Genomic DNA, 11398 nt, shown 5'->3' on the forward strand with positions numbered 1-11398 from the left:
CTCCGCTCCCACCTACTGCTTCATGGCACGTGGTGCGAAGGTAAAATCACGCGATGCTTACTTTCAAACATCAAGTGAAGATGACTCTGATTGTGAATCCAAACCCAGCTACAAAACACTTGCTAAAATTGCAACTGAACAACAAAAAGCTATGGAACATACTCAAAAACTGTTAGACAAAAGCGATGACCTGTTGGACGCGGAAATGACCCGTTCATAGTCCTTATTGAAGACATAAAAAATCTTCATGTAAGTACCAGGAACTTGAAAGTCGTCATGAAACGCTCTCAACCACTCATGAAAAGCTCTCCTATGATTATCTTCAAAGGAAGCAAGAGCTTGAGAAATTGAGAGCGGCTCATGAAGATCTTCAAAAAGAGAATGAGTCACTTCGCGCTCAACAGATCAGTCCCGCTCAGGAAGGATTTGAACCACCATGTCTAAAATGCCTTGAGCGTGATAACGCTACTTCTGTTGCTGAATGTTCTACTGTCTGCTACTGTTGCAATATCTTCAACTATGATGTGGTAACTAACCCCTCTGCTGAGGATACCACTACTATTGCTGATGAAAATGCTAGGTTGAAGACATTGCTTGAAACAGGGATGTACAAAAGTCTCAAAGGGCATCAGACACTTGTGCGATGTCCTCAAAAAGCAGATTCTGAACCAAACCCTAGGAAAGAGGGTGTTGGGTTCGAGAGGAAAATGAATGTTGATGGTTCCTACTGGAAGCCTGAGCAGTACCCCAAAACCACATGGGTTGCTGCAAAGGGACCTTCAGTGGATCCATCCACCTTATCTGCTTTACCTTGTGCTAACCCTATTATCATTGATGAATCCTTTGATGCAAACTATAAACTGTTTAAGAATCAGAATGGTGAAGTGTTTGCCAGGTATATTGGTACTAACTGCAGGAATGGGCCACCTATGAAGAAGATCTGGGTTCCCAAAAGTGTCTTGAGAATCTTCCGGTGAATGTCATCATGACACCACCTGGGAAGAAGACAAACCCCAGACCAAAGGCTTCATATGGTCCAAAGGCTTCATACAGACAGAGGACTCACCTGAGTCACCCTAACGCCAATGTTTTGCAGGGAAACCATACTCAGACTTATGAATATGAGCGTGTTCTTCAAACCGCTATGTTCATAAGAACTAAGAACTATTCTGCTTATTCATATGAGTATCATTCATCTCCTGCAAGGCTATTTGCTAGGGCTCCAAAGCCGAAGTTCTCAGATGCTGCACTTAGACTCATTGCTTCTAAGCCACCCCTGAAGATGTGGGTGGTTAAGAAGAATTAACTTTCTTTTGCAGGGAAAGGTCTCCAGCCGAAAATCAAAGGCGTCTGATGCTATTGCTGGGGACCTAAAACATCTTGTAGGGCACAAGATCAAATGCCCAAATGGTCTCACTATGTATTTTGTTCCTGAATCGCTTGCCATTCATCCTATCAGTCCTAATCTTGATCTGAGCTTCATAATCCTCTTGCCCATCAAATGTTTATGCTTCACAATACTCTTGGTGAAGCCTATCCCCCTAACTGACTGTAGGGTATGACACCTCATGCTTCAGAATGGATTATGGACAGCGGATGCACTAATCATATGACTGGTGATCGAAGTCTTCTCATGGACTCAACCTTACGTCCATCTGACAAGAGTCACATCACATTTGCTGACACTGGTAAAAGCAAGGTATTGGGTCTAGGTAGAGTTGCAATCTCAAAGGATCAGCACATGGATAAAGTGATGCTTGTTGAATCCCTTGGTTTCAACTTAATGTCTGTCTCAATGCTTTGTGACTTGAACATGATTGTGATATTTGGAAAATATCAGTTGCCTTGTCTAATGGAATCTGACAAGTCTCTAGTCTTTGAAGGGTACCGGAAAAGATGATTGTACATGGTAGATTTCTCAGCAGGACCACAGCTTGCCGTATGTCTTCTTAGCAAAAGCTTCAGAGTGCTGGCTCTGGCATCGGAGGCTAGGGCATGCTGGCATGAGGAACTTGTACACACTCTCGCAAGAAGAAGCATGTCGTAGGCATCGAGGGCGTCAAGTTCAAGAAGGATCATCTGTGTGGTGCCTGCGAAGCTGGAAAGATGACTAGGGCCAAGCATCCCTCGAAGACAATCATGACGACACTCAACCCTTCGAGCTGCTTCACATGGACTTATTTGGCCCTACTCACTACTCTACTCACTACCACTGCTTGCCTCTATGGCTTCGTCATTGTTGATGATTACTCAAGATATACATGGGTGCACATAATTCTCTACAAGACTGAAGTGCAGGATGTCTTCAGACACTTCGCCAATCGTGCCATGAAAACTATGGCATCAAGATCAAGCATATCAGAAGTGACAACGGCACAGAGTTCAAGAACACCGGCCTGACACTTATCTTGATACATTGGGCATCACTCATGAGTTCTGCTCCATACACACCTCAGCAGAATGGCATTGTGGAGCGCAAGAACAGAACCCTCATTGAGATGGCTCGACGATGCTGATGAGTACAAGACTCCAAGAAAGTTCTGGCCTGAAGCTATTGACAGCTTGTCATCATCAACGTGTCATCTTCATAAGCTTCTGAAAAAACATCCTATGAGCTCTCACTGGCAAGAAGCCAAATGTCAGTACTTCAGAGTATTTGGAGCTAGGTGCTGGATCAAGGATCCACATCACAAATCAAAATTTGCACCTAAAGCTCACGAAGGTTTCATGCTCGGTATGGAAAGGACTCGCACTTACAGAGTCTTCAACCTCTATCTCTATAAAAGTCGTCAAAAACTGTGGATGCGGTTCGATGAAACAATGGCTCACAAAGAGAGCTCCTGCCAAATGTGCTAGATGACGAAGCTCCACCCAGTGAACTATCAAGCTTATGGGAACTGGAGAAATCATGCTTCTGAAGCACAGCCTGAAGAGGAACTTATCATTTCTGCACCTAATCAACCTGAAGACAATGCTCAGCCTGAAGACAATCCTTCAATGACAATGATCAGCAAGAGCAAAATCTTCGTCCAGTTCATCCTCGTGTTGCAAATGAAGTACAGATTGAGAAGATAATTGATAGCATCAATGCACCTGGTCCACTCAACTCGTTCAAGAGCAACACAATTAGCAAATTTCTGTGGGCACTTTGCTTTGTGTCAATATCTGAACCCAAGAAAGTTGCTGAAGCCTTCATGGAACCTGAATGGATTCAAGCTATGCAAGAAGAGCTTCAACAGTTCAAGCTGAACAATGTTGGGAACTTGTCAAGCGTCCTGACCCTCGCAAGCACAACATAATAGGCACAAAATGGATATATCGCAAACAAGCAAGATGAGCATGGTCAAGTTGTCAGAAACAAAGCACGTCTCGTCGCTCAAGGATATACTCAAGTTGAAGGGATTGACTTCGATGAAACATTTGCTCCTGTGGCTAGGCTTGAAGCTATTCGCATACTGCTAGCCTATGCTAACCATCACAAACATCTTGCTATATCAAATGGATGTGAAGAGTGCATTTCTCAACGGCAAGATTGAAGAAGAAGTATATGTCGCACAACCTCCTGGCTTTGAAGATCCAAAACATCCTGATATGGTGTACAAGCTAAACAAAGCACTGTATGGCCTCAAACAAGCTCCTCGCGCTGGTATGATACGATCAAAGACTTCCTAAAGAGCAAAGGCTTCAAACCTGGATCCCTTGATCCCACACTCTTCACGAAGACATATGATGGTGAACTGTTTGTGCCAAATATATGTGGATGACATTATCTTCGGCTGCACCAACCAGAAGTATAGTGATGAATTTGGATACATGATGCAAGAGCAATATCAGATGTCCATGATGGGTGAGCTGAAGTTCTTCCTTGGTCTTCAAATTCGTCAGCAAAGGAATGGCATCTTCATATCTCAAGAGAAATACCTCAAAGATTGCCTGAAGAAGTTTGGAATGCAAGACTGCAAAGGTTACACGACGCCAATGCCAGCCAAACATCATCTGGGTCCCGACGACAATGGTAAAGAGTTCGATCAAAAGGTATACCGCTCCATGATTGGTTCTTTACTTTACCTATGTGCATCTAGGCCAGATATTATGCTTAGTGTTTGCATGTGTGCTCGATTCCAAGCGGCACCAAAGGAATCGCATCACTTAGCTGTGAAGCGAATTCTTCGATATTTGGCTTACACCCCAACATTAGGATTATGGTATCCAAAGGGCTCAGAGTTTGATCTGGTTGGATTCTCGGATGCTGATTATGCTGGTGACAAGGTGGATCGCAAGTCTACATCAGGCACATGTCATTTTGGGACGATCACTTGTATGTTGGTCTTCAAAGAAGCAGAACTGTGTATCACTCTCTCCACTGCTGAATCTGAATACATTGCTGCTGGATCTTGCTGCGCTCAGCTTCTATGGATGAAGCAAACACTCAAGGACTATGGCATTCATCTGAAGCAAGTACCACTCTACTGCGACAACGAAAGCGCCATCAAGATTGCCAACAACCCAGTTCAGCACTCGAAGACAAAGCACATTGAAATTCGTCATCACTTTCTCAGAGATCATGTCATGAAGGAAGATATTGATATCATTCACGTCAACACTGAAGAGCAACTGGCAGATATCTTCACAAAGCCCTTGGATGAGAAAAGGTTTTGCAAGTTACGGTGTGAGCTAAATATCTTGGAATCCTCAAATGTCCTGTGATCAGGCACACATCCTAACACTTATGCATGTTGATGACTTAGATGTGCAACACACGAAGTAAAGTATATCTTCAATCAATGAAGACTTACATTCTGAGTGTGAATACATTAATGGGAATTTGACTTCGGAGCACCACGATAATTGTGCGCCGTGTCTGGGTCTAATACTTCCTATACGGTGGGTAACGCCACCACCAAATTCTTCTGTTTGAAGTGTTTTACTCATGGCGTTACATTTGCTATGTCTTCACATTTGGTTTGTCTTCAATTTCAACTTGTCTTCATGATTATCTTCACTATGTTGATTGATTGTCTTCTGATATATACATACTAGTGTTCTGTCCTCTACAGCATTCACTTATAGCTACGTCTTCCTTGTTGAATCTTTTGAACTAAGTGAATGTGATCGGACCCTAATCTCTCTATGCTTTCTATCTCAAACTCTATCTGTCCAAATCATATGCATTCTATTGAAACTGTCGAATGTCTTCTCTGCGTCCTTGTCAGCAGAAGATACAGAGACAAACATTAAGTCTGTTTTAAATGATTCATCCTTATTGCTTGAAATCCGGAGAAGCCGGAACGACCATCCGACAACCTGGCGGGCGTGGGAACGTGGGACAACTCCAAGTATGTTGCATGCTGCCACGTGTTCCTCAGATGTGAACCGCCAGGGGCACCTGCGTAATTGCGCTGTGTCGCATTCCTTCCTTATAAATACATGTCCCTTGCGGTCAGAAATCTTCCACCTCTCCACCTCGTCAAAACCCTAGCGCCACCGCTAGCTCTCGAGACGCCGCGACGAACGTGCTTAGCTGCCGCGACTTCACCGACGCCGTCCTCACGCCGGCCGCGGACATCGTCCTCTCCGCCGCCGTAGGTGTCCTCCGTCGCCAAGTTAGGGCATGGGATTGAACTGCTCGGTCTCCTACTCTTCCCATCTAGCAGTTCTTCGTGTGGTAAATAAACTCTATTTTTACCATCTTTTGATCCTAAAGATTCATCTGTTTACCAAAATAGGTTTCTGCCTACACAATGTTAGATCTATCCTGTCTGCATCTCATACTGCTAGTATATTCACTTAAGCTTCACATCTAGTTAGATTCCTCACTTGTACTTATTCGTGGATTCGTACAAATCTGGAACCAACTCTCAACATATAAGTGAATGTCTTCGCATCATGAGGTCAATGTCTTCAAACTGATTTATCTTCAAAATCTTCTGAGAATGCATATGACCTCTTCCCCTTCCCTCGCATCTCTAATGCTGTCACAGGTACATGTCCGTGGGAGAATCCCTTGGTTCTCATAGTCTGCATTCGTTTGCAGAATTCTTACAGCATCACATTAACTCTCCCGAAGCCAGTTCCTGTTTGTCCAGCAAGCGGAAGCCTTTGAACGTGTTGAAGCCATTCAGTTTGAAGTTCATGGCTACAGAGAAATCAGCAAGGAAGGGTGGCAGACAGCGCCGTGGGGGTACATCAATGGATCTGCCCGAAGATCTCTATGAACTTTACAAAACCGATCCCGAAGAAAGCGATGGTCAGCGCAAGACTCGAATCCAATGGATTCGAAGATATTGGGCAGAGCAATGGTTCAAGTACAACTTCGTCACCAAGGAGTATGCTGAGAAGAATGTTATCAAGTGGCCTTGGGGCGATATTTTGTATAGAAATCTTCAACCCAAGACCAGAGCTGAAGCCATTGAGCAAGGCTTCTATCCTTGCATGGTCAGGGGACCTCAACCTGCCAACGCCGACCCCACTTCTCTCTTGTGGTGTCGAGATGATGATCTTTTCAAACGGAATTATCAGTTTGCAAAAGCCTCGACAAAGAATAACAAAGATTCTTTGTGGTTAGACTTCAATCCTAGTCCTTCTGCTCCCCGGGCTGATGGCACACGCGATGCAGAACCCAATATCATCGGACCCTTCTTACAACCTTGATGGCCTCATCACTCACATCTCTGTTCAAGGTGCCAAAGTGGATCATTCTGATGATGATGCCTGACACTGATGAAGCCCCAGCTCCTACTCCAAAGCCGCAGAAGCAAAAGAAGGCTAAAGCTTCAAAGTCAGCTGCTCCTCCAAAAGCTTCACGTGCGAAGCCACTGGCTACTGCACCTCCTGAAGACAGTGTGCAGTCTGAAGATCTATCACGTATCTCCAAGAAGACGGAGATGAAAAAGATATACTGATCAGGCATTGACCCCTGCTGCCATTCTGCGAGACGAACACATTGATCTGTCCAGTGATGAAGATCTTGCAGATGACGCTCTTGAGCAACTGATTAAGAGCAAGGAAGAAGCAGAAATCTTCAATGATTTGCCTCTCTTTGTGGCAATCATCCACAACTTCATTGATGAGTGGTTTGAAACCCCCAATCTCAGCTTTGACGATCTGCAACTTCCAATTGGCCTCAGCGTCTCTTTCATGGCGCCATTGCTTCTGAGCTAGCTCTAGCTCAGCGCATCGTTGAACTGAAGCACAAAATCGACTATGAGAAAGCTCAGTTCAAGAAGCACATGGCAAAGCTCAGCGTGCAAGATGTCAAAAACTTCAAGGTTATGCTGCACGAGCTCAAGGAAGCCTTTCTCAAGAAACGAGAAGAAGCTAAAGGTTCTCGTGAGCGCATGAAGAGTCTGGCTGACAAGTGCGTGCAAGCCTACAATGAAGCTGAGAAGCGCAAGGCTCTTGGTCGCCCTGGCATCGACCCCAGAATGGCTGCAAAGAAGAAGAAGCCATCGACTGACCAAATCTGCACCTTCAAGGCAGGAAGAACCTCGCATAGTCTTCCCAAGCAGCATGACTGGCTCGAAGCCAAAGGTCAGGTCAACCGCTTCAGAACTGAAGAAGACAAGGACTGCCGAGGCTGAAGCCAGAAAGAGGAAAAATCCTGAAGCTTCTGATGTCGCTCCCTCCAAGAAGAAGCGCAAAACCAAGAAAGATCGGGCTGCTCCCACAGAGCCCCTTGTTGTAGCCCATCTCGGTTGCTCGTCCTGACTCTTCGCATCAAGAACGACGGATGATAGTTCATGAGCCTGCTTCCACAGAGGCTCCTGAAGCTGAAGACATTCCAGCAGTTGACCCCACCGCTGCTGAAGACATTGGTCACCATGACAATGTTGAAGATGATGTAGTTCTTCCTCAGATCGAGCACAACTGGTATCATCGCCTGTTTCACGAACAGCGAACTCATCAGCATTGGTCGTCCTCTGACGCCAATTGCTCAGGATGCATCATGGGCTGATCACCCACAACACAAGACACCAAGTACTCCCACAACACAAGCACCCCCAGTGCAAGAAGAAGATGACTTTGAGGCCCAGCCAACTCCATCTCCACAGGCGTCGCCAGCTACGCAGGCTTCGCAAAGGACCAAGGCCTCAAGTCCCTCTTTCGAGCGTTCCAGAAGGAGAAGTGCACCAATCTGTTGCACGTCAAGTGTTTCCAGATGCCACTCCTACTGTGAATGTCTCCGAGTCTGAAGCTAAAGTTGCTGAAGACAATCCGGCTGCATCAGCCAGAAAAACAAGCAGAAGAACGTGTCCCTACTCCCCCATCACTGAAGAAGTTTGTTCCTGAAGTGAACGTGTCTGTGCCCGACCCTCCAGCTCCTCAAGTGGAGGTTGAGAATCCTGAGGCTGCCACCACTAACAACCAATGAAGCCAATGACGTGGTCATGGCTGAAGCATGTGGAGCCTGCATTGAACACTGAGCAAACCAATGAAGCCAATGAAGCCTGCTCCAGAATGCGCAGCCTGACGCCTCTGCGCCAATGCCACTGCTCCCACTCCGCCACCAAAGGCCGCATACCATAGCAAGCATAACAACTAGGCAGCTAATAACCGTCAAATGGCCTCTCTGGTTCCTCCGCCTGGCTGCTGTCCTCAATTTGACTACCACGTTGAAGCACAGGCCTCAGGTTCAGAAGCCACTGCCAAGACTGCTAGGTTTCCAGGTACTGCGTCTGCACCAGAATCATTTAATATCAATGGCTTTAAAAGCGCACACACCCTTCTTTAATAGTGCCAAGAACCCCTACACTAGGCAAGAATATCATTCTGATCGGTTCTGGAGCTATCAGCAGCGCAGTTATTACTCATGCATTCTGTACAATCAAGGTCGCATTTTCCCACATATGCGTCTTGACACTGAAGCCATAACTGGATCTGCCCTGTTTGGAAGAAGCTCTGGATTGCTTCAGAGAGTCTGGCTTGTTGCAGTTCGTCACTGACAAGGAGCACTGGAATGAAGAATTGCTGCTCCAATTCTATGCCACTCTTCATATTCGTGGCTACAACAGGGATCCGAAGACTTGGGTCCTTGAGTGGATGACAGGCAATGTTCATCATGAAGCCAAAGCCTTTGATATCATTGAGCTTACTGGCCTGCCCACTCCAGGAGATCTGTATGAACCTGGTTGTCAGCTTCAACAGTGCTGCTATGGAAAGCATCTTTCACAAGCCTGAAGCCCAACATGAGTCAGATGCTTAGCATGATGAAGCCTTTGCCTCCAGATGCTGAATATCCTAAGGAGTTCTTTGTTGAAGACCTTGAGTATCTGCCACGTACTATCTATCACATCATAAGGCGAACTCTCTGGCCCATCAAAGGACATTCTCCACATGCAAAGCTGGAAGGTGCAATGAAGACTTTGGTCTTCCATATTCTTCATGGCAAAAGCTTCAATGCACAAGACTTCTCATCCGCCAACTTGCTGCATCAGGATCTGATCTCTTTGGCTTGAAGTTTTACGCTCCATGGATTATGCGTCTGATCAACTGCACTCAGCTGTCACTATCAGCCCTCTACGCAATCATTCTGATTTCTCTGCCTGAGGTTGATATGTCAAGTTGAAGCTATCTATATCCAGAGCCTGCAAGGAGCCCCTATGTCGGGTGGGAACGACACCTATGGGAATCACAAGAATCCCTACTACGGTTGGCGGGGCGCGGGGGTCAGTGAGGAGAGCGGATCAACAGAATAGTACAACAGTTTGTTTATCCAGGTTCGGGCCACGAGGATGTCGTAAAAACCCTAACTCCTGCTTGGTGGATGTATATTCCTGTTCTTGAGCTAGCTCTGGGGTGCTAAGGAAGCTTCCAAAAAGCCGAGAATCCCTTCTCCTAGTCGCCTCGGGCCTCCTTTTATAGAAAGGGGTCGCCACAGGGCGGCAATACAGGAGGTGGAAAGGGTAGTGATGCGAGGTTATCCCTCGCATTACACCAACAAGGCGCATTTAATGCGTCTGCTTAGGTGTCCTTGCTTTATCGAGGACGGGGAGAAATCCGATCTCGTCCGTCGCCGCTCCTTTCTTGTGTCGACACGCGCCCTGCCAGCGATGCTGCGATGCCTGCGAGGGTCGCCGCTCGACAACGCGTCCCTCCTTCTCCCTGCGCCTGCGGTGGCAGAGCCAGCCACGAGGGGTAGGGGGAGGGGCGAGGCCGGGGCGCTCGGGGAAGAGGAGGACGGGGTGGCGCGCCAGCCTCGCCTCCGCCAGCAGCTCCCCCTCCAATGGAGGGCCATGTTGGGGATGACCCTTGTGAGTTCTTCATCAGGCTGCGCCGGCCGCCTCGCCGTCGCCTTCGTCTCCCGACTCCATTTGCGCGGGAGATTGAGCTGGATCCGCCGGAGTCATTGCGGCTGCACATGAGGGGCTGCGGGATCAGTGGCACGCGGGTCCGCGTCGACTTCCCCGCTCCTCACGTGATGTATCTTCGTCGGGGATGGAAACGTTTGCTCATATCCACAGCTTGACGGAGGGGCTCACTATCCATTTTAAGCTGATGGAGGGTGGCCTTCTCTCCGTCAAGGTCTTCGGGCACTTTGGGACTCGTACAAGGTGCTGCGTGGAGAGCTCTTCTGATAGTGAAGACTCCTCCTCAGGCGGGAGTGACGAGGAGGACAGCGGCAGCAACGACGAGGGAGGTAGGCGGCAGGATGACGGGTCCGACTAGGTGTCAGGCGCCACTCCGTGCGGCACCGGCGACCCCATCATCCGTGTCGCCGGCTCCTTGAACTTCTCGGGGTCGTCTCCTTGGGCGGCTGGCGTTGGGAGGCTGCGGAAGAGGAAGAGGGCGGGCGGCAAGGCCGTCAAGTCGGAGTACGCGGGCACCGACGCCTTCGACGCGTGCTGACGTCCTGCCGCCTCGTCTTCGAGCTCTGCTTCCGCACCGCCATCACCATCCAGCCTTTGGATGGCCACCAAGATGTTCTCTTGGTGTCTTCTGCCACCCGTAGCTCGCCTAGGCGCTCCTTTTGCCCATTTTTTTTTTTTTTTTTTTTTCTTTTTTTTTTTTTTTTTTTTTTTTTTTTTTTTTTTCATTTTTTTTTTTTTTTTTTGTTTTCGCCTCCTTGACGCTGCCTCCTGAGGAGAGGAACAAGAAAAGGATTATGGGCACCTTATCTCTTTTTAGTTTGTAAGCCTTCGGGCCTTTGTTGAATGTAAAACTTGTAATCCCTTCATTCATGTTTTCCATTTCCTATGGACTGTACCTGGGCGGGATGTTTTTAATGAAAAAGGGATGTTTGCCGGGTCATTTGTTTGTGGGAGAAACCCACAACAAGGAGTAATTCCTTGATATCTTTAAGATAAACATTTTCTTGCCCGGCAACAGGCCTCGCCATCTCCCCACTTCGCTCGATCTTCCTCACGCCTTTGGCGGAGGCCGGGATGAAGTGGGTTTAGGC

Source organism: Triticum urartu, chromosome 5 (genome assembly GCF_003073215.2).
Source record: "Triticum urartu cultivar G1812 chromosome 5, Tu2.1, whole genome shotgun sequence".
NCBI lineage: Eukaryota > Viridiplantae > Streptophyta > Magnoliopsida > Poales > Poaceae > Triticum > Triticum urartu.